General features: G+C 41.1%; 1 long non-coding RNA gene across 4 annotated transcripts in view; it reads left to right on the top strand.

Annotated features, from left to right (window-relative positions):
* Positions 1-24,874, top strand: part of LOC105489289 (uncharacterized) — a 169,460-nt gene that overhangs the window by 77,961 nt on the left and 66,625 nt on the right. For 3 of the 4 annotated variants that reach the window (XR_011617151.1, XR_011617152.1, XR_011617150.1), the window contains 3 exons: positions 15,967-16,080; positions 20,557-20,713; positions 21,046-21,142. This is a non-coding gene — a long non-coding RNA (uncharacterized lncRNA). Of the gene's footprint in view, positions 1-15,966; positions 16,081-20,556; positions 20,714-21,045; positions 21,187-22,345; positions 22,434-24,874 lie in introns of those variants that run through there. The other variant, XR_011617153.1, reaches the window with a different exon arrangement.

Raw genomic sequence — 24,874 nt, 5'->3', positions numbered from 1 at the left:
AAGCACACACGAGGGCTAAACCGGAGACCAGGAGACAATGCCTCCCATAGAAAGGGAAGGCTGGGGGCTTCTGCAAAGATGAAATAGGCTGAGAAGCAGCTGGCATAGGAATGGCTGTAAAGGGCTTGCAAGCAGAGGGAACAGCTCACATACAGAACTTAAGACAGAAGAATGCCTGAGCTCGGCGGGTGCCTGTAATCTCACTCAGGAGGCTGAGGCAGGAGAATCACTTGATCCTGAAAGGCAGAGGTTGCAGTGAGCTAAGATCATGCCACTGCACTCCAGCCTGGGTGATAGAGCAAGACTCTGTGTTATGTTTTTTTTTTTTTAAAAAAAAGAAGAAGAAGAAGAATGCTCGGGCTCTCTGAGCAATTTAGGAAGACTGGTGTAGCTGGAAAAGACTGTTACAGAGAACGGCAGGCTGAGACGAGAGAGAAGGGGAATGTAACAGAGACGGAGGCTGCTGAGAGAGCCAGTAGCAGACCTCATTGCCGCCTTTTGCAAGCACTAGAGTCATTATGTTGACTTTAGCTGTGTGATTTAATATTCTTTTTAAATATACACTTTCCCTGGAGTTTTCAATGAAAGAAACGCTTGAGTGTGAATGGGTGTGTGCAGAGAGAGAGAGATAATTATTTAGCATCTATTATGGACCCGGTGGGTACTTTTCAAGAGTCATTTCAGGTGAGGACTTAGAGGTGGAAAATTAGACCCAGAAGAACTAAATCATTTGCTGCAAAAGCAAGTCTGTGTAGTTCTGAAAGCTCATGCTATTTCTTCAGTTGCCAAAAGAGGTGAAAAAGAAATAATTACCTATAATAGTAGTAATATCTTCTATTGTTAATGAGAAATATATCAGAACAAAGTAAGAGATGTGATGTGGAAATGGAATGAGGGTTATGAGTTAGTTTATTTTAGAATTTATTCTTTTAATTATAATTTTAAAAATCAGAAATGCCATACAAAGGAATTATCTCATGAAGATATGTTAGAACTCAGTCACTGTCTACTATTCTAGAAGATGATGGTGCTTGTTCATTATCCAGGGGGCCTGCCCCTGCTGTCCGAAAGCCTGACTACAAAAACGTCTTCTCTTTTTCCTGTTTTCAGTCCACTAATGAGCACACACAAAAATTGTTAAGATGAGATGGTGGTTTAGGAAAAGGCCGTTGACCCTCATTATTCATGGATTCTATATTTGTGAATTCACCTACTTGCTAAAATAGCTTTTAACTCCGAAATCAACACTCACTATGCTTGTGCAGCCATTTGTGGACATGCACAAAGAGGTGAAATGTTTGGATTGTCCACTGTGTACCCTCCCAGCCAAGGGAGGGCGAGGAATGGTCTGCCTTCTGGCTTTGGCTCTTACTGCAAACAAGTGTCTCTTTCAGTCTATAAGTAGACATGTATTTTGCATGTTCGTGCTTTGCCTTGGTGATTTCACTCTGTAGAATGGTCTACAGGTGTAGTGCTGAAGGCTGTTTAGTGTTCCCAAGCACCAGAAGGCTACTCTTGCATTTTTTCTGACCATCTGCTTTTCTGATGGGTACATTTTAGGTTGTTCCTGCTATCTTCTCCCACCGGAGCTTTAGAGATGGGCACAGGCTAGTTCCCGTTCAGCAAAGGAACACAACATAGACCCAGGACTCCTGGATCTGCTAGTTCCCATTCAGCAAAGGAACGCAAGGTAGACCCCAGGACTCCTGGATCTGCTGGTTCCCATCCAGCAAAGGAACGCAACGTAGACCCGGGACTCCTGGATCTGCTAGTTCCCGTTCAGCAAAGGAATGCAACGTAGACCCAGGACTCCTGGATCTCTGAGTTTAATAGGAAATGGAAATGTGTAGGCAGCTGTGTCCAATGAGATAATTACAGATGCTATCTCCGAAGTATTAACATGATGTAAAGGGTGCTTGAAGTGGGAAGAAGACCATTTTATACAGGGAGAAAAGAAGCACTACACCCTCAGTGAGTTGTCAGGTTCACAGATAACCCAGAGATGTGAAAGGGGCAAGATACTTAAAGATGTGTAAATAACTCACATAAATACGGTACAGAGGGTGAGGAGAGAGTGAAGAAATCACGCTTGACAAGAGGAAGGCTTCAGACAATTGAACTGGTCAGTTATGACTAAGTTAGAATGCACTCTGTAGGCAACTGGGGTTATTGAAAGGTTTTCAGCAGGAAAGTAACGTGAAAATATTTGCATATCAGGGGCATATTTCTGGTAGTAGCAGGGAAAGAGACTGGAAGAAGGCAAGATTGGAATCTGGATACCTTTCATCCAGTCCATCATGCTAAGGATATCATGGTGAACACAACACAGGCACCGTCCAGAAGAAGATGAGGCTCTGAAGTAAGACTGTAGCAGTCACAGAATACTTGGTTTCCTCTAAAATATTAACATTCAGCTTGACTATTAAAAGTAGACTGCAAAATTAGGAACTCTATCCAGTCAAGTCAGCTTTATGTAAACTTAAATTCATCCTTATTTTTAACAATATAAAAATTTCTCCCAGCACTTTGGGATGCCAAGGCAGGTGGATCACATGAGGTCAGGAGTTTGAGACCAGCCTGGCCAACGTGGTGAAACTCCATCTCTACTAAAAAATACAAAACCGGGCGTGGCGGTGCACACCTGTAATCCCAGCTACTCGGGAGACTGAGGCAGGAGAATTCCTTGAACCCAGGAGGCAGAGGTTTCAGTAAGCCGAGATCATGCCATTGCACTCCAGCCTGGGTGATGAGTGAAACTCCCTCTCATAAAAACAAAAAGTTATCACCCAATATTTTCATAGCCTTTTGGCACAACTTTAACTTTAGATGAAACAAATCACTTGCTGCGTTTGAGGTAACTGGTGCCACTGGGGTTCTTAGCTACTTTCTTAGGCTGGGTTCCCTAGAAGCAGATCCTGGACTGATGGTCTTTGCAGATGATCTATAAGTATTCTCAGGCAAAACCAGCAGAGCCAGGAGACACTGAACAAAGCCTGGTATTAACTGAAGGCTAAGCTCAGCCTGATGCCAGGGGGAGCTCCGAGGTGTGCTTGGGTCCACTGTTGTATCCCTGTGTTAAACGTGGTTGGCTGTGGACTCCCCCAGGTTGCAGGAGAGTAGACTTTTAGGCATCTCAGAGTGAGGTAGCTCCTAGTAGCTGCAGGCAGTTCTTCAGAGAATAGTCCAACTGTGAGCTGGCAGCAGCCAACTCCAGCACAGCTCTAGAAATGGGGGCAGGTCATGTCCCTATAGCCACCGACTCCAATTGCGTGCTCAATGCTACCTAACAATCATACTATAATCCTAATGCTAACTCACTGAAGGGTTCTCTGTAAGGACTGTTTTAAACCTTCCAGACCCTGCTAAACCTCCAGTTCCTCAGCATATATACCTTTCCTTTTCCACAGTTGGCCTTGGGCCTTGCTTTACAGAGAAAATAGAAGCTATCAGGCAAAGAAACCCTCAACTTGCTGGCTCCAGTTCCATCCTTCCCTGGCATCTGTGCCCACACCACCTTCCTGCTCCCTGGTTAAATGGGAAAATGGGACGCCTGGCCCCGCCCCACCCCGCACAGCTGTGGGAAGACAGTGCATTCACTTCTGCTGGGGGCCAGACCCTCACAGCTTTGAGGAAACCATGCCCCTCTCTTTTATCTTCAATGTTGCGCTCCCTCAGATCTTTTTCCTATTAGCATCTTGAAACTTACAGGTTTCGTACATCTCATGAACAACACTCAGTGATCCTCTAAGGAAATCCGCATGCCTCTCCAGGGCCTGTCCGGTTTGGCTCCTCCCCTTCGCAGCGGTCCATTTCCTCACTGTGTAACACGTCTGAATGCTGCTAATATCCCACTGAGCCTGAGCAAGCCAAGACAGAGCTCACAGATGTGGACACACCCTAAGGTATCTCCCAGTCATCCCACCTGCTACCATCTGCACCTTTGACCTACTCCTTGCCCTGGAGTGTGAGCCAGGTTGATAACTTGCTACTTACAAATCAGTGACAACAAAGGTGATGGTTTGCCCCATGCTTAGGTTCTGTAACCTGACAGGGGTGATAGGCTGTCCCTTCTGTGTGTATATCACATTAAATAAGAATGCAAGGGCAGATGAGCTGGAGCCGTCTGTGGGCTGCATGGAGCTGAAAATCATGCTGGAAAAGTGCATGTGGCTGTGAGCTCTGGGGAGTCTCTAGGGCCCAAGGATGGCACCCTCCTAATAGCCCTTGGTTGTACAACCATAAGGAAAGGTATTCTGCCAGCAACCTAGGCGAGCTCAGAAATGGATTCTTCCCCAGCTGAGCCTTCAGATGATAATGTAGCCCAGCCAATGCCAAGCTTTCAGCCTTGTAATATCCACAGCAGAAAATCCAGATAAACACATGAATGGAAGTTGGAAATTTTCCATGTCATGAAAAAAGCGTGAAAAATGGTGGCTTAGTTCAGAGTACTGAGTTCAGAGTAATTTATTTAGCAGCTCTACATCCTTAAACTCAAATTCCAAGTGTGATTTTTCATGTGCATTCCATCATTCATTTGTACATTCATGTGAAAAAAACAGCTCAAGATTGATCTCAGAGTAATTAAGATCAGCCACACTTCTTTTAAAGTGTGATTTAACTAAGACCTGCATAAGGAAGATAAGAATTTCTGGTGATGAATACCAGCTGTAGAGTATTCCTCACACGAAGATGGGACAGTTCCATGTCATCAGTTATGTTGCTTTGAAATAAATAATGAACAGATTGCTCATATTGACTGGCTGGAGGGAAGGTCCATGAAGGCAGGTATCATTTTAACCTCAGGTCAACACCAGCCTTCAATCACTGCACGAGAGATATGAAAGTCAAGGAGGAGCTATGCAAAATGACTGACTTTGTGTAGCACACAGTTATGATTTTTAGAAACCTACATCCTTCAATTTATCCTAATAGCAAAACAGGCTCAGCGCCAGTCACTTTGCTGATAGTGAGACACGATGCTTAGAAGTGTGAAAACAGGAAAACAGTGAACAGCTGAAAAGAGAAGACCAGCAGTATGTGGGGAATCAGTCAGTCATGTTGGGCACACACTAAACATGGCCTGGTGTCACTGCTAGGAAATAAGCTTTGCCAATGACTATGAGCCTGAGCCATTCTAGTAAGTCTTCTTGATAGAGAACAGAGCCAAGTATGCAGTAATTTTAGAGAAATTTCAGCCATGAATTTTGAAGAACAATAAATTTTGAATATTAAATGGGTATCATGTTAGTTTTCTACTGCTCCAGGAACAAATTACCACAAACTGAACAGCTTAAAAAACATGGGTTTATGTTCATCTCAGAGTTCTGAGAGTCAGAATCCTGGGCGCTGCTCCTCTCCAGAGGCTCTGAGAAGGAATCCACTCACTCAGGATGCTGGCAGAATTCTGTTCCACGTAGTTGTAGAACTGAAGTCCTTGTTTTGTTGATGGCTGTTGTCTTCACAATGCCTTTAGCTTTTAGAGAAAATGTTTTATTTTCTCTGTTTCTTAGTAGTTCTTTCATTTTTCTGGCTATTTGATGTGGCTTCTGTCTCTAATACTGGACCCTGGCATCTGAGCAAACAGAACAACTAGAGTTGTAAAGTTAAGCAAGCCAAGGGATCATTTTCACTTGCCTATAAAGCATTGTGTGAATTCCAGTTAAATTACACAGGTTTAGGATTTAGACTATTTTAACAGTGAAACATATACATTGCCCCGTTCCTCATAAATGATCAACAATGAGCCTGTTTTGAGCATCTCAGAATTAATGTCTTTGTTTACTACTTTAAGATTGCTTAAATTTCAGTCATGAAGATTAAAAGATAATTAACAAACATGTAATGAGATGCTACCACAATTGACAAAACTGAGCAATTGCTTTATTACAGGAATTTCTTTTTTAAAAAGTAATGAAGCTTCTTAATCCTTCTAAAAATGTGAAAATTTAAAGGACACTTTTGTCATTTTAAGTCCTTAAGGATTATGGAATTATAAGTCACACATTTAATGCTTCTTTTTGAAAGCTTCATCATATTAGCAGAAAATAGATTCACTATGATAAATTCACTACCAAAGGGTGGGCATTTAGTAAATATTTGTTGAACAGATGAATGAAGAAATGACGTAAGGATAAAAATTCATATCTAAGAATTTTGAAAGTGAATTTAGTCTTATTTAAAGAATAGTCTTAGTTTGAATTTTATTTTTCTAATTTTTTGGTATTATAACAAGGTATTGATATGAATAGACATTTTGGGAATAAAAGACCATACCTAGAAGGTATATTTCTACACAATCATTTTTGTCTTAGGCATTACACTCAGGGAATAGTAGTACCATTATTGTTTCCATAGGAACAGGGATTTTTTTTTTTTTTAAAGCAGTAAGGAAGGCAAAGAGAAAAAAGCACACAAGGAATTTGGAAAAATAATTATTCCAAATACTAGTTTTGCCGCCCATAGTATTGTGGAATATTTATTGCATTGCATTGTTTATCTATGTAAGAAATAACAAATAAACCAAGAGTATTCAAAAAAATTGTTCCAAGGGTTTGCAGCTAAATGGATTTATAGTTTTGCAGCTTCCATCTACAGGGAGTAGCGAGTCTGATCCTGGGGGCAAAACTAAAACTGAACAAAGTCAAAATGGCTAAGGAAGTGGCTGTGTGGGAGTTAAATGTCTCTCATGTTTAATTTTCACACACCTTCCTCCCAAAGGCCTCTGGGATGCCAGTATTCCAGTTGCCTTAAGCCCTTTCTTGCTTCCTGGGGAGGCTTTTTCAGCTAGTTACATGGCAGTTTAATTTTATTAATGCATTATTTCTCCTGGGGCCATAGAGGTCTTGCATTTGTTCACTATGTGGTGAATGGAATTGGCCCCTGTATATGAACAGGGCCCCACAGCAGGTGAGAGGACAAGGGGTCTGCATCATTATCTCTGGGATTATGAAACAAAGAGCACTAAATACAAAGCTTGTCCTGACCACTTACTTACTGCTTTCACAGTTGCCAGAACGTAGCAGAGAGATTGGTCTGTTATGGAACTTCAGAGGGAGAGATTAAGCTTCTTAGAAACTTTAGCTATGATGGTTGGGGCAGGAGAGCCAATAGGGGTTGTAATGATGTCTAGTGGGTGCGGTAACACGTTACCACAATCGGGCCTTATAACAAATAAAGTTTATTCGCTCACAGTTCTGGAGGCCGGAAGTTCAAAATCAGGGTGTCGTTAGGGCCACACTCCCTCTGCAGACTTTAGGAAGAATCTTTCCTTCCCTATTCCAGGTTCTGGTGGTGCCAGGTACTGATGGTTTCTGGTGCTGGTGGTTCCAGGTTCTGGTGTTTTCAGGTTCTGGTGTTTTCAGGTTCTGGTGGTTCCAGGTTCTGGTGTTTCCAGGTTCTGGTGTTTCCAGGTTCTGGTGGTTCCAGGTTCTGGTGTTTTCAGGTTCTGGTGTTTTCAGGTTCTGGTGGTTCCAGGTTCTGGTGGTTCTAGGTACTGGCGGTTCCATGTACTGATGGTTCCGGGTTCTGGTGGTGCCAGGTGCTGTGGTTCCTGGTTCTGGTTCTGGTACTGGCAGTTGCACGTTCTGGTGGTGCCAGGTACTGATGGTTCCTGGTTCTTGTGGTTCCAGGTACTGATGGTTTCTGGTTCTTGTGGTTCCAGGTACTGATGGTTTCTGGTTCTTGTGGTTCCAGGTACGAATGGTTCCTGGTTCTGGTGATTCCAGGTTCTGGTGGTCCCAGATTCTCGTGGTGCCAAGTACTGGTGGTTCCAGGTACTGATGGTTCCAGGCTCTGGTGGTGTCAGTTACTGATGATTCCTGGTTCTGGTGGCTCTAGGTACTGCTGGCTCCTGGTTCTGGTGTTGCAGGTTCTGATAGTTCTGGGTTCTGATGGTCCCTTGTTCTGGTGGTTCCTGATTCTGGTAGTTTCATTTACTGGTGGCTCCTGGTCCTGGTGGTTCCTGGCTCTGGTGTTTCCGTGTTCTTGTGGTTCTGGGTTCTGGTAGCTCCTCAGTTCCTTGGCTTGTGCCTGCATCACTCCAGTTTTTCCTCCTCCTTCTCATGGAATCCTTCCCCTTGTCTGTGTGGCTCCGTGACCCCCTCTCCTTACAAGGACACCAGTCCTTGTATTAGGGCCCACCCATATTCATTAGGACCCCATATTAACTTGGTTACATTTCAAAAACCCTCTTTTGAAGTGAGGCCACCCAGGTACTGGGGGTTAGGTTTGAACATTGTTGTTCTGGGGACACAATTTCAAGATGCTGGTGGGGGCTTGGCTAGAGATTTTGATTTTAAAAAGGTTAGTGAGGAAAAGAAGGGTGACAGTGACACCAAGTAACGTTTGTGTTTGGAGGGGATGATGTCCAGGTGAAAGTGAGTACTGGGCCGGGCGCAGTGGCTCAAGCCTGTAATCCCAGCACTTTGGGAGGCCGAGACGGGTGGATCACGAGGTCAGGAGATCGAGACCATCCTGGGTAACACGGTGAAACCCCGTCTCTACTAAAAAATACAAAAAACTAGCCAGGCGAGGTGGCGGCGCCTGTAGTCCCAGCTACTCGGGAGGCTGAGGCAGGAGAATGACGTAAACCCGGGAGGCGGAGCTTGCAGTGAGCTGAGACTCGGCCACTGCACTCCAGCCTGGGCGACAGAGCGAGACTCCATCTCAAACAAACAAACAAAAGAAAGTGAGTACTGAATAGTCTCTGTGGGTGAGGTTGATGCCAGACGCCAGATATGAATGTGGAAACCTGGTAATACTCCGTATTACTCCATTGCCTGAAGTGCAGACTACACCAGGAACCGTCATTCTTCTTATCCAAACAGCCATCTTGGAAGAGAAGAAATGAGTCGGTCATTGTGAGTGATAGAGAGAATAGAAAAAAAAGTTAATATTTGTAAATTCTTGTGATCAATATCAACCAATGTGGAATGCAGGCAAGACCATACCCAGAACATACTCTCCCTAGATTGCCATCTTTAATATACTTAAGTGTACATATTTGAAACAAATCTTAAGGTACTATCAAATTTGCAACTTTGTGGAGTTCTCTGTGTTTTGTCAAAAGTCAGGAATCTGGAAAACGTGGTTACTGTTGTCTGAGACTGCCTTTGACAAATCCTTCGTTTTCAGCAGGAAATCATTTTTCCTTCTAGATCGAGGAGAGAGGGAGATAGAAGTTAGACACTCACTTGGCTTCATGTCCTTCTGAGATACCAATTATTATCCATATGATGATTAACCTCAAATGTGTATCTCCTGCTTAGGTTGTTCTGCAGTATTTAACTAAAAATCTTCAAATGCTTTCCAGGCCTCTCCATTTTGATAATGATAAAGATAACAAAGCATGATAGAAATTGAATTAAACATCTTCCTCCTAATTCAGCTTCTTCTGTGTCTATTAATTAGACTGACATTATTAGTAATACAAGGATATGATATTAATAAGAAAGTAACAACTTGCACACAATATGTGCATCAACTGTTTGTTCCCAAAACTTACTCAAGAGCTTAAGCTAAATAAGTTTAACGACTGGAACCTGCATTGTTGTTTTTTCTTATTACTGATAAGAAAAATTGCCCCAAATAATTGTTTTAAATTGCCATTGTCCCTTCCAGTTTCCCAAATCAAATCATATACTATTGGTCTGTAAATTTAAGATCAGTTGCTTCTTTGATACACAAGGCTAAACTTTACAATTTTGGAGAAGGCATAGAATGTTACAATCCTTAAGGGAAAACCAGGTAATTCTCCTTTTCTACCCCTTTGGCAATGTAAACCCACGTTATTGGGAGGTGATTTAATTTTGTATATTTATAATACTATAAGTATAATTATATAAAATATCTTTATTATAAATAAATAGTCTAGTGTATAAGATTCTAATAATATGAATAACAAGTGGTAATTCTAAAAAATTTTTTTAGCCTAATGGAGTTTACAAACTCTCGTAAATTTTTGTAAAATCTTGAATTCTCAGCACATTTCTTCATTCAACAAATATATTACTTACGGCCTGTTAGTCACCTGACATGCTGAGGGTACTAGGAAGGTCTTAGGAGAAAATAATTCAGTTGGCACCTTTCTGTTGTCTGATACATTATACACCAAATTGATTATTCTTGCACTGAAATTATTGTTTATGATGAATGCCTTGCATTGGCGTTTAGAATCATTTGTAAGTACACTAAAATATTCTTCTGTGCCCCAAGAACTCTGATCCTCTGAACTTCTGGATCAAATATTCCTTATCCATTATGTCAGGGACACACATTTTGGGGACATGCAGGCTGCATAGCAATGGATTAGGGATGGCACTCTGTAAGGAGAGGGCGAGCCTGTGGCTGCTCCTGTGAGCTCAGAGCTTAACCCAGCTCTGAACCTTGGCTGAAGTGAGGTGACTGCACAGCCTGCACCAGCTACTCTACACAGTTGGGCACGCACGGTTTGAGGGCCTGCACCCCATTTATCAGGTTGCACAGTGGGGTTTTGGCTACGTGGTCAATGAGGTAGAAAAGGTCTCTTGGAAACTGTGGTACTTATCAGCTCTTTCAGTCACCACAGTTTTTAACATATGGAAAATGCAGTGATTGAGATTCACCAATCAGGACCTTTCTTAGAGTGATTATAAATAAAAGATGATTTTCAGTTCATTATTTTAGCGCTGTTAGAAACTTCCTTATATTTTCTCTTGTAATGCAAATTCAAACCATGCCATTGAAGAAGATCACCCGATTGTAGTATAGAGAGAGATGATGCATAATTGCAATAAAAGTTCTCACCCTTTTACAAGGCTGTCGATTCCATTTGTGAAGGGAGAATGTCCTCACAAGGTGTCACTCCGCTTTGTCCAACATTTGCTACTAATGACAAGGTAGAAGGGTGAACGTGGTGTAGACGGTGTCATTGGTGTAGACTCTGCATGTTTGGGCCTCAGGCTATAGGTTGCCAACACCTGCTCACTATCATCCGTTATACTGCAGCACGGGAATTCTGAAATTCAAGAGAATTCAACCTAGTTGATGTTGGACTACACTGAACCCAGCATAAATAGGAGTCTACCCTAGGCAAGAGGCGATATCATTTTTGTGACAAGAAAATTCTTATTGAAGTTGTAAGACTATTTCCTTCTTTTGAGACTTTTAAATTTCTCAATCATCTTACAGTTTAAAACTTAGAAATTGCCATTGTAACTGTTTCTATTTTAAATTTCTGAATGGTTCTAGAATTAGTAACCATGATCATATTTAATAGAGAGAGATTGTATTACATATATCTGTGAGTGCATGGTGTTAACAACCTTCATAGGAACTTTTCCAGTAGACTAGATGTTTAAACTCCCTGAGTTTCAACAAATGATCATCTATCTTCAAGAGTTTCTGGAAGGGCCGAGTGAAGGACCATGCATGAAAGCAGCAAATACAGTGTCCTACACATGGAACAGGTCCTGCCAACGCTGGGCTTGTGTGCTTTTGTTGCTTGCTTCATGAGCAACCTTGTGTGGGTTCTCCCAGCTACTCTTCCACATTCTAGCACTTAGGCCTCTGTGTTGTTTCTTTTAGCACAATCCTTTATGGTACCCTTGCTACTACATCCCCATAGCCACGTCCCTTTTTGGTTCCGGGAGACAGAGACTCTGCCCCATCCCTGGCCCATCCCTGTCCGCACCCACCCACCTGCATGGGGTGTGGCCCATTCCCCGTCTCTGCAGGCCCGGTTATGCATCTTCACAAGGTGAGATGTGGGGCTGGGTCAATGGGTAACAGAATGACAGAAGAAAGAGGAAAGCACATTTGGATATAAGAAACTCTACAGAGAATTAGCTGGAGTTGGTAATTATTTGGATGTGAGAGAGTAAGGGAAGGAAAAAACATCACAGTAAAAGATTTCTTTTATTGCTGTGTGTTCAAGGTGAAGGTGCCACAAGCAAGCATAAAGAGATATAAAGAAAGAATTAGTTTAGGGAAATTAACTTTTTAAATAAAATGTATTAAATCTATACATAGGTACAGAGAGGAGAACATAAATGCCCACATGACTGCCACTGAATGCACAAATGTTAATATATTGTGGCATACATATTTTAGATTGTTTTTAGAGAACTAAAGTATTACATACACAGGTGACATGCTCCCTGAGCTCCTCCCAGCTCTTATTCCCCTCCTATGTTTCTAATGAGTAACCATTTCACTTGGAACAACCTTCACATCCACATTTGTATTCTTATTTTATTTTATATTTTTATTATATATATAATATTTAATGTGTACACTATGCTGTTTTAATATACACACATAGTGAAATGATCGCTACAAGTGAATTAAGATACTTATAATCTTGGTTACTGTGTGTCCGTGTGTGTGTGTGTGTGTGTGTGTGTGTGGTAAGAGCACCTAAAATCTATTCTTTAGAGTTAGGAAATGTTCAATATACAATGCAATATTATTAACTATAGTTCTGCATAATTTTATTATTTTCCTAGTTACAAAGCCATTAACAAATAGCGCAGTTCAGTGTGATTTTAGAAAACATGCATAGATGCCTGGTTTATTTGAAGTTATGTTTCTGACAAGTTCTATAGGTCAAATCAGTGAGGGGAACTGAGATGCAGTGCTTAGCCTTTGATTCTACCACATGTGCTTTTCAGTTACCTCTGACTTTAACAATTAGGTTCTTATTAGTGTTTTTGTAAACCATTGTTGCATTAACCATTCCTTTTACATATTTTCTTATTTTGGAGATGCTTGTTTTTGAAAATACTTTGAGGCAATATACCTAGGCACAGAAATGCTTAGTCCTGAGATATACCCATTGTCAACTTTATAAAGGGCTGAAAACTAGTTCTCCAAAGTGCTAACAAAACTTGACCTGCCGTTAGCGGTGGATGAGAGTTCATGGTTCTCCACATCCAACCACCATTTGGTATGCAACACTTAATACTTGCTTCTGCTTCACCTTCTACCATGAGTAAAAGCTTCCTGAAGCCTCCCCAGAAGCCAGACAGATGCTGGTGCCGTGCTTGACAGCCTGAAGAACCAGGATCCAATTACACTTCTTTTCTTATAAATTACCCAGTCTCAGGTGTTCCTTTATAGCAACACAAGAGTGGCCTAGCAAACCATATGTATTCTATAACATCATGTTGTATACCTTAAATATACCTAGTAACGTTTATTGAAACATTCAATACCAAGTCTTGTAATATTTTCTAAGCTTTCTTTAAAAAGTTTTATAGTTTTGTATTTTGCGCTTGTGCCTGTGATCCATTTTGCATTAATTTCTGTGTAAGATGTAAGATCTGTGTCTACATTTTTTTTAATCAGCATTATGATTATTTGCATAAGGACATTCAACATTTACAGCATCATTTGTTGAGAAAAGTATCCTTTTTCTGTTGAGTTTCCTTCAGGTCTTTTAAGAATCAGTTGACTATTTTTGTGTGGGCTTTCTATTCTCTTCTATTGATCTATCTGTCTATGATTTCAGCAATAGCACGTTGTCTTGATTATTGTAGCTTCATAGTAAATATTGAAATCACGTAGTGTGTCTTCCATCTTTGTTCTTCTTCAGTAATGTTTTGGCTATTTTAGGTTCTTTCTCTTTCCGTATACATTTTAGAATCAGTTTTGCAATATCTGCAAAATATTTTGCTGGGAATTTTCTCGGAATTAAGTTGAATCTTTAGATCCAATTGGGAATAATTGATATGTTAGCAATATTGAGTCTTCCAATTTATGATCATAGACTGTCACTCCATTTCTTTAGATTTTTGATTTCTTTCATTAGAATTCTACAGTTTTCCATAAAAATCCTACACATATTTTGTTAGCTTTATACTAATAAGTGCTTCATTTTTGGTGCTGTTGCAAATGGCTTTTCTAAATTTTAAATTCTAATTGTTCATTAAGTAAATATTTTAGAGTTTACTTGTTATTAAATTCACTTAGATATTATCTTTTCTTTTTTTGTTATTAATGAAGTGATCTCTTTTGTTATAAATTCTAATACACACATGTATCTTCTAATCCATTATGTATATGTAGAAATAGATATTTTGTATATAATATATATATGAGTTATTTCTCTATATCAATTTTACAATCTGCTACCTTATTAAATTATCTTATTTTTGTGTTAATGCTCACATCATAAATTCCAGTTAGCTCATTTCCTCCTTTCTAGTTGTTTGTTTCTGATTTTATTCCTAACACCTTGCTCCTAACTTTAGTGGAAACCTCGAGTTTTTCTTCCTTAAGAGAGGTGATGCATTTGGGCTGAGGCATACGAGAAATATCACAAATTTCTATTTGTTTGTTTTTAACATTAACGAGTGATGAATTATGTCAAATGTCATATGTATGTGTGTATATATATATGAAAATCATGCTTTTTTTCTTACCTTTAATGTTTCGTTAATGTGTGTATTAGTCCATTCTCATGCTGCTATGAAGAAATACCTGAGACTGGGTGATTTTTTAAAAAACGTTTAATTGACTCACAGTTCCACATGGTTGAGGAGTCCTCAGGAAACTTACAATCATGGTGGAAGGACCTCTTCACAGGGCGGCAGGAGAGAGAATGAGTGCGAGCAGGGGAAATGTTAGACTTTATAAAACCATCATATCTCATGAGAACTCACCCACTATCACGAGAACAACATGGGAAAAACGGACCCCATGATTCAATTACCTCCCTCCAGTCCCTCCCACGACATGTGAGGATCATAATTAAAGATGAAATTCGGGTGGGGATACAGCCAAACCATGTCAATGTACTTTCTAATACTGAACCACTCTTGAATTTTTAGAGTAAACCTCATTGCCCGTGATGTACTTCTTTTCAGATAAATTATTTTGTACTTAATTCTTTTTCTTGTAATTTTATGTGAGAATTGACTGGGATTCTGTGTGTTTGCTGATTTTTAAGTGAAATGTTTTTCCTTTACTTTTTGGAGGGATAATTGAACCAGGACAGCTTTCTAGTCTCACAGCTTGAGAGTTCTCCCTGTCCCTTAAAAAAGAAATTATGTGGGCTTCAGGGTGTGATAAAAGAGACGAACTCGCAATTTCTGAGGTTGTTTTCTCTGTTCTTCTTGTTCCTTTTATCTGGATCTTCCTGATGTGCAGACTTTTGTTCTGGAAGGTGTCTGGTTTTCAGTTTTGAGGTTCACACGACCCTGGACCCAAGGCAATTTCAGCACCATTAGAACTCCTCATGGTTTTCTTATCCTCATTCATTTAGCATTTTGTATCTATGCAAGTGAATGAATGTCATGGAATGTTTCCACCACAAATACATGAAAAATGTCTGAGGTGATGGATATCCTAGTTACTCCGACTTGATCACTGCACATTGTATGCATGTATCAAACTATCAGATGTATCCCATACATATGTATGATTATTATGTATCAATAAAAATAAAAACTGAGCCAGGGGTGGTGGCTCATGCCTGTAATCCTGGCACTTTAGGAGGCCGAGGTGGGCAGATCACAAGGTCAGGAGTTTGAGACCAGCCTGGCCAACGTGGTCTTTTAGTAGAGATGGCCAATCCCGTCTCTACTAAAAATACAAAAGTTAGCCGGGTGTGGTGGTGGGCTCCTGTAATCCCAGCTACTTGGGAGGCTGAGGCAGGAGAATTGCTTGAAACAGGAAGGCGGAGGTTGTAGTGAGCTGAGATCAAGCCACTGCACTCCAGCCTGGGCGAAAGAGTAAAACTCTGTCTCAATAAATAAATAAATAAATAAATAAATTTAAAAATGAAATAAAAAAAAAAACTAAAAAACCCACATGAATATGTACAAAACACTGAGAGAATAAATGTTGACCTCACAGAAGGGGCTGGCTTGAAGGTAAACGTAGACTCTTGCAGTACATTGTGTGGATGTGAAGACCGACAGCAGCAAGACATTCTGTAGGGCAGTGTTTCAAACTGCAGCCAGTGAAAATACACTCAATTTCCCACAGGTTCCTGATGAGACTGAGAGAAACCTGGTGAAGTGTCAGTAAGAGAACACAAATGTCTGCCTCTGCCTCTGCTTCGTGTCAGGGTTCATGAAATCTGCACCATGTGGAACCCGGGTAAGCCGTGGTGACCTCTTCTTTGCTCTTGTCTTACCTTATTAAAGTTAACGCAGAGTGAAATGATTTTCTGTAAGAGGAAGAAATCTGAGTCACAAATAAAACACTTCGCATACCAAAAATTCAACAATTTGTTTTCAAAATGTCTTCAGATGCAGTGGTATCTGACATCTTCCTCTGAAGCAAGACAATATACCAGGTTTTTGTCTGAATATTTATTCTTCATCGTTGTATTTCAGTGAGTCCTAAATCTCCTTTGTTTTACTCAGTTTCTTGAGTTTTTACTTAGAAGACGTTAATCGGCGCTTCTGGAAGTCTGCGTAAATAAAATGTTTATCAGAGCCAAGCATTAATACAAGTAATTTTTTTGAAAAAAATTATTAACATTAAATTATAACACTGTTACCAAAGTTTTCAAAATACACACGCTTAATCAGAAAATACAAAAGATTATCTGTCCAAAGAACGTGTATTAACCACTAAATTCAGCCCATATATATTTATTATATGAATAATATAATGAGGGCATTTATAAATGAATGCCCTGATTATAAATTAATGTCCTGATTATATTATTCATTTTTATTTTTTATAAACTAATGCCCTGATAATATGTTGTAAACCTAAGGGAACTGGGACAGGAACAAGGATTAACAGTGTCTATCTATATATTTAAAGGGATAATGTATTTAGAAACATCCCTGTTAACCATCTGAGTAATTACGTGGGCAGGGTACTTGAGGTATGCTGAATTTTTATGGCAGAATCTTCAGCATATGGATTCCTTGTGTGTAATTTGGAAGTTTTTTTTTACATTACTGTATGATAATATAGATGTAGTAATATAGTAATATAGATTAATATGTAGTAATAGAGATGCCTTGTAAACTTCAAAGGTGTGGTAAACATTTAATCTATCATCAAGACAAGGACAGATTTAAGAGTGAAATGAAAGGTGATTTATAATTACCCCCACTGAGGGAGTCTAGAACTGCTCAGGCCAGGCTAGGATGTGTGGTCAGCCCACTCAGGGGCCGTGACTTCCAAGTGAACCCATAACTACATGCATACACAAATGACATACTTGTAACTCAGGAGTCTTAGGAAACATGGAGGCTTTGGCCTCTTAGGACTCTCAACTTTTAACAATCAAATTATTCAAGGGATCCAGTTTATTGGGAGACTGAGGCAGGCAGATTGCTTGAGCGCAGGAGTTTGAGACCAGCCTGTGCAACATGGCAAAACCTCATCTCTACAAAAAAATACAAAACATTAGTTGGGCGTGGTGGTGTGCACCTGTGGTCCCAGCTCCTTGGGAGGCTGAAGTGGGAGGATCACTTGAACTCAGGAGGTTAAGGCTGCAGTGAGCCATGATCATGCCACTGCACTCTAGCCTGGGTGACAAACTGAGACCCTGTCATAAAAAAAGTTACTTAAAAATAACTTAAGCATCATCCACTTAAATGTGGATGATTTATACAAACGGCAACACATGACAAGAGAGCAATAATGAGCTCTGGGATTATTGAGAGTTTCTGGTCCTCAGATCAATGGGAAGTAATAAAGGTACAAACACACTTGGTGGGGGAGACCTTCCAACAAGGTATTGTGGATTCTAAGAAAAAAGTCATGAGATATTTATCCTTCGAAAGTAAATCTAATTGAATGAGAGACTTACCATAAGTAGTGAGCTCATTGTTTCAGTTGTTGTTTTGTTTGCTTTTTTGTTTTGTTTTTTTGGATTTCAAAGAGACCAAAAAATGAACTAAAAGATGATTTAACCCCCAAAAGAAATGTAATGGAGCATATTATTGGATAAAGAAGATGCACATATACATCATGGGATACTATGCAGCCATGAAAAAGAATGAACCCATGTCCTTTGTAGCAATGCGGATGGAAGTGGAAGTGTTATTCTAAGCAAATTAACACAGGACAGAAAACCAAATATGCATATTTTCACTTATAAGTCGGAACTGAACACTGGGTTTGGTCATGGACACAAAGATGGCAACAATAGACACTGGGGATGAAAAGAAGGGGAAGGAGAAAGTGTGGGGCAAGAGCTGAAAAACTGACGATTGGCCACTATGCTCACTACCTTGGTAATGAGATCATTTCCACACCACATCTCAGCATCACACAATATACCCATTTAAACAAATCTGTACTCTTTTTATGGCTGCGTAGTATTCCATGTTGTATATGTGCCACATTTTCTTAATCCAGTCTGTCATTGATGGACATTTGGGTTGGTTCCAAGTCTTTGCTATTGTGAATAGTGCCTCAATAAACATACATGTGAGTGTGTCTTTATAGTAGCATGATTTATAATCCTTTGGGTATATACCCAGTAATGGGATCGCTGGGTCAAATGGTATTTCTAGTTATAGATCCTAGAGGAATCGCCACACTGTCTTCCGGTGTGAGTTCATGTCCTTTGCAGGGACATGGATGAAGCTGGAAACCATCATTCTCAGCAAACTATCACAAGGACAGAGAGCCAAACACTGCATGTTCTCACTCATAGGTGGGAATTGAACAATGGGAACACATGGACACAGGGCAGGGAACATCACACACCAGGAACTGAGGTGGGGTGGGAGACGGGGGAGGGATAGCGTTAGGAGAAATACCTAATGTAAATGATGAGTTGATGGGTGCAGCAAACAAACAAATATGGCACATGTATACCTGTGTAACAAACCTGCACATTGTGCACATAGATTAATATGTAGCAATAGAGATGCCTTGTAAACTTCAAAAGTGTGGTAAACATTTAATCTATCATCAAGGACAGATTTGAGAGTGAAATGAAAGATGATTTATAATTACCTCCACTGAGGGAGTCTAGAACTGTACTCTAGAACTTAAAGTATAATAAAAATAAATTTTAAAAATCATATAAACTATTAAACATATACTTAATTTCCAAACAAACAAAGAAGAAAACCTGCCCTCATACCACCGAACCTAAAATAAAAACTGAAAAAAATTCTGTCAGGGTTTATCAAAAGAAGCTTATACGAAAGCCCACATATAAACATATATGAAAGTCTCTTATATGGAAGTTTCTTATATGAAAGCCTATATATAAAAATATATGAGGCCGGGAGTGGTGGCTCATGCCTGTAATCCCAGCACTTTGGGAGGCTGAGCCAGGCGGATCACCTGAGGTCAGGAGTTTGAGACCAGCCTGTCCAACATGGTGAAACCCCATCTCTGCTAAAAATATAAAAATTAGCTGGACATGGTGGCGGGTGCCTGTAATCCCAGCTACTTGGGAGGCTGAGGCAGGAGAATCACTTGAACCCGGGAGGTGGAGGTTGCAGTGACCCAAGATTGCACCACGACACTCCAGCCTGGGCAACAGAGAGAGACTCCATCTCAAAAAAAAAAAAATAAATAAATAATAAAAGCATCTGTCTGCCTATCTATCCATCTGTCCGTCTGTCTGTCTCTCCTCATCCTGCTGACCCATTACTATTGAGAGCAGTGCCTCTCTCACGGAAGTGATGATGAATTTGTCCTGGTCCAGTTCAGCCATTCACTGTTTCCTGGACTTCTCTGAAGCATTTAACACTGTCTGATTGAAATTCTCTTTCCTTAGCTACTGTGATTCCACACGGTTTGAATATTATCTTTCTAATTTCCTTTTCTGACATTTACTCTTTGTCTTCTGGTTGGTTCCATTTCCTCTACTATAATCTAAATGTGCCACAGAACTCAGTTGGTTAAACTTCTTTGCAGATCTCCTTTTCTTGGTGATTATATCAGCTCTTATAGTTCCAATAATCTATACCCGAATCCTGAATCAATACTTCCATTCAGATTCTCGTGCTGTTCTCTCACTACCTATTAAATACTCCCACTTGGACATACCATACTTGCCTAATTCTTGAAATCCAAATTGATTGTTTCTCCTTTACACCTCTTGTTTGCCAAGAACACCCTATCTCCAAGCCTCAAAATGTGGGAAACACCTAAGATCCTTCCTTCTTTCCCAACAGCCATCACATCATCCTGGATTTACTTAGAAAACGTCTTTTGCATTCATTGCCACGTATCTTCCAAATGCACCATCCTAGTTCAATTCATCATTCCTTGAGACTGAGATTATTAAACCTATTATTTCTGCCCATCGTGTTTTTATTCCACTCATCAAATTTATCCATTGTAATCCCATTCACTTTCTCAGAATCTGCTTTACGTGAGTTTCCTCTCTGCTGCCCACAGCGTTGATGAACGTTCCTCATGGAACAACTTTCAGACTCCTTATCCTGATGGTCTTGTCACAGCTGTTCTAAACCCTACCTTTTGCTTTTGCTTTCAGTACTCTCCACCTGACCCAGCCCTCTGCCCAGCCTTCCAAGCCACATGGCCATGAAGCATTGTGCTGCCTGCGCCTGCTTGGTTTACTGTGCCTTCCTTTAACCTCTTGCTTCTGCAAACCCATCCTCCTCTCCTCTCTGACAGGGGCCATCACCATCTTCATAAAGAGAGCCAGTGACGAGTTCTGCCCTGGGACCTAGGAATGACCCAAGAAGCCAGGATTACCCAGAATGCCAGATCTGCTGACCCCTCCATGTCCTCCACCAAGGCTGGAGAGAAGCAGAACTCTAACCTGAGACAGGTGAGTAGCCTGGGGCCACATCGCCATACTGTCCTCAAGGAAAACCTTTCGCAGTTAAGTACACCTTTACTGAAGTCTCAAGTCTCTTAACCAATCCCAAGTGTGATTTATGAAAAGTCATGATATTGGATGAAACTTCCTGAAACCAAGTCTCAACCTTTCCTTTTTAAGGTTCAAGCCAAGTCCTAACATTTAAGAAAGTATTAATTCTATTAATCATCTTTGTAGTCATCCCTTTATTCTCTGATCAGTATTTGTTGCAGCAGTTTCTCAGCACAGGTGATTTTCCTTTAATAGAGAAACCACCCATAATTTCAAATTTATTTCATCAGGAAGTGTTCCTCGGGTGCATAATAGAGAAAGGGAAGTATGACCACCCTGCAAAGAAGGAACCACAGAGAAACGTCCTCGAGTGCTTACAGCAGCAAGGTGAGGAGAGAATTCGGTCACTAAGAAACAACTGACTTCAAAAGGTAAATGCAGAAGCTTTCTCTTTGAGAATAGAAACAAGGTGAGCTATTCTCAACAATTCCATTCAACCTTTTATGGGAAATCAGGCCAGTGTAATATGGAAAAAAGAAAAAAAAAATCAGCAAGGGAAAAACACTCATCATTTTCATATAAGATTATATACTTAGAAAAATAAAATAAATCTTTATATAAAATATTATAAATAATATGTGAGTTTTGCAAGGTTGCTGGATACAAATTAGTATGTGGCATTACTGAGAACAATGATTTAAAAGTAAGCATTTTAAAATATGCCTCATTTACAATAGCACCAAAAATGTGAAATGCTGCAGAAATGCATACACACATGCACCAGGAGACATGCAAAACCCACCCACAGCAGCACTGTTCGAAATAACCCCAGGGTGAAACCAGCCCATGGGCCATCAAGAGTGAGATGGATGAGTCTGAAAAATATAGTGAGACCTTGTCTCTACAAAAAACGTTTTAAAAAATTAGCTGGCCGGGCACAGTGGCTCATGCCTGTAATCCCAGCACTTTGGGAGGCTGAGGCGGGCGGATCACGAGGGCAGGTGATTGAGACCATCCTGGGTAACACAGTGAAACCCAGTCTCTACGAAAAATACAAAAAATTAGCCGGGCGTGGTGGCGGGTGCCTGTAGTCCCAGATACTCAGGAGGCTAAGGCAGGAGAATGGTGTGAACCCGGGAGGCGGAGCTTGCAGTGAGCAGAGATCGCGCCACTGCACTCCAGCCTGGGCTGCAGAGCAAGACTGTCTCAAAATAAAATAAAATAATAAAAATAAATTTAAAAAAAATTAGCTGAGCATAGTGGCATGCACCTGTAGTCCCAGGAGGCTGAGGTGGCAGGATCACTTGAGCCTGGGAAGTGGAGGTTGCAGTGAGCCAAGATCATGCCACTGCACTCCAGCCCTGGTAACAAAGCAAGGCCCTGTCTAAAAACAAACAAACCGTAAAACAAAAAAGTAGAGTAATGATTCATTTAGAGAAAACGATACAGTAATATAAATGAAAGAGTTGCAGCTCTGTAAAACAATACTAATGAATCGCAAAACGTGTTGATGCGTGAAAGAATTGACACCAAATGATTATACACCGTCTGCGGTGGCTTTTCTATGTTCACAAAGAGACCTTCCCACAGGCACATACCTGGCACGACTTCCAAGTGAGAAACTTGGGAGAGAAGACAGGAGGAGACGTGGAATCTTTCGGGGCTAGAAATGTCCATTTCTTGAGGTGTGTAGCGTTTGTGCGCGTTTGGACCTCGGACTGCACGTGTGCCTCGCTCCGGGGCTGGTCTTCAACGGGCAGGACCTGGAGACCGGGTGCACCGAGGCACAGCTGGAAGGTCCTACCCAGAGGCTGCAGGGCAGAGCAGAGGCGCTCGTTCCTTGTGGGAACTGAGCTCCACGGGTCTGCCCGAGTCCTGCAACCTGAGTGTGTGTGGCCGGGAAGCTGAGCACGGGGGTCCCTGGCGCGTCCACCGAAGCTGTGCAGTGGTGCAGGGGACACGGTGCTGGGAAGAGCTGCCGTGCCAGGTCCCATCCCCAGATGCTGTCCCTGCTGAGACAGCCAGGTTCTTGCGAGCAGGGCCCGGGCAGCCCCTGCAGGGGTTCCGCTCTGCAGAGTGGGCTCTTAGGCGCTCCTTGAATTCTTCGCAGTGAGTGACCCAGAGGGAAGGAGAGCGAGTGGGGAGCCACAAGGCTCGGAGCTGAGTGGGGGCCTCAAGGACCCTTCCAGAATGCGAATGAATATTTACTGGAAAGAGACCATTAACCCAACCCAACCAGAACGCTTTGAAGAGACAAGATGCATTTTCTTTTCCATAGTGGGAAGAAGGGCTCGCCGAGGCAGATGAGCTAGCACAAAAAAGAGGGCGTCTTCCTTTCCAACACATTTGACTGAAGACAGTGTCAGGCTTGCCAGGTCCGTATCACATATATTCATAGGTTCCTTAACCTTTACGTCAGAAGCCAATCCACTTTCCTTCTTCATGCCTTTTATTATTGTGAGATCAAGACTCCCAAAGGAAATTTACTCCTGTGTTTAAAATTGAAGTCTAGCTCGCGCTTCTGAAATGACAAGTGAATAATTCATGCTTGAGAGGGAAGCGCTGGCCGCACTTTGGAGGCGCCGACCCGGGGAGCCTGGTGCCAAGCCAAGCTCTGCTCGGGCCCAGGAGGACGCGGGGACATCGCACTGTCCCCCACTCCTGGCCTGGGTTCCTTTCATCTTGGTCCTAATGATGGAATTAAAGAGGGATGAAAATCTTTGTGAAGAATCTCTGTTAGATGTCTATATGGTTCAGAGAAGCTTCTCAAGTAAACGCCCGGCTGCATAGACTTGGAATTTGCAGAACATTAACATTTAATAACAGGCAGTGTTTACTCCCTCCCCATTCTCCTCTCCTATACACACAGTAGCTCAGACACACACTCACAAACACACACTCACACATGCACACATAACTATACAATCACAACCCTATACTCAAGCTCACAACTACAATCACACATACACACAGCCATGTGCTCACACATGCACATACGACTACACAGTTACACACAACCCTATACTCACACAACTACACATTCACATATGCACAGCCACAGGCACACACATACATATATGACTACATAACCACACACGCAACCCTATCCTCACAAACATACACAACCATATGCTCACACATGTACATACAACTACACAGTCACACACATAACCCTGTACTCATGCATACAACTACACACACATGCAAAACCACATGCTCACACATACACATACTACACAGTCACACAAAACTACACACACACAACCACATGCTCACACATGCATGCATAAGTGCACAATCACAGACACAACCATATACTCAAACTCACAACTGCAATCACACACATTCATACACGGTCACATGCTGTCACATGCACATTCAGCTACATAATCACACACACAACCCTATACTCACACACAACCACATGCTCACACATGCACCCATAACTACACACACACACAACCATATACTCAAACTCACAACTGCAATCACACACATTCATACACGGTCACATGCTCTCACATGTACATATGACTACATAATTACACACAGCCATATACTCACACACTCAAATACACAATTACACACAACACAATCACATACACACAATAACATGCTCACACATGCATATAGGACTACCCAATCACACATACAACTCTACACTTACACAATTACACAATCATACACACTCACACATGACCATATACTCACACATGCACATACAACTATGCAGTCATACACACAATCATATATTCAAACAACTGCACAAACATACAAACAACTACGTGCTCACATATGCACATACAACTACACAATTACACAACCGTATACTCACACTACACAATCACACACAATCATATTTCACACACAACCACACTATCACACCCACTCACACACATAAAGCATTTAAACCTAGACTGCATTCATTTTCAAAATAATCCCTATCTCAATGCTTTATGTATTAATATTAACACAAAAAACTTTCGACACAATGTTTTTCTGAACTAGTATCATTCATATAGAAATAATTAAATGATCTAGCTTAGTGAATTTAAAAGGCAGTCATTTAATTTACATAAAATTTGTAAAGTTTCGACTGAAATTTTTATTGTCTGTTTC

Source organism: Macaca nemestrina, chromosome 19, assembly GCF_043159975.1.
Source record: "Macaca nemestrina isolate mMacNem1 chromosome 19, mMacNem.hap1, whole genome shotgun sequence".
Taxonomy (NCBI): Eukaryota; Metazoa; Chordata; class Mammalia; order Primates; family Cercopithecidae; genus Macaca; species Macaca nemestrina.
This window is presented reverse-complemented; position numbering and strand designations above follow the sequence as displayed.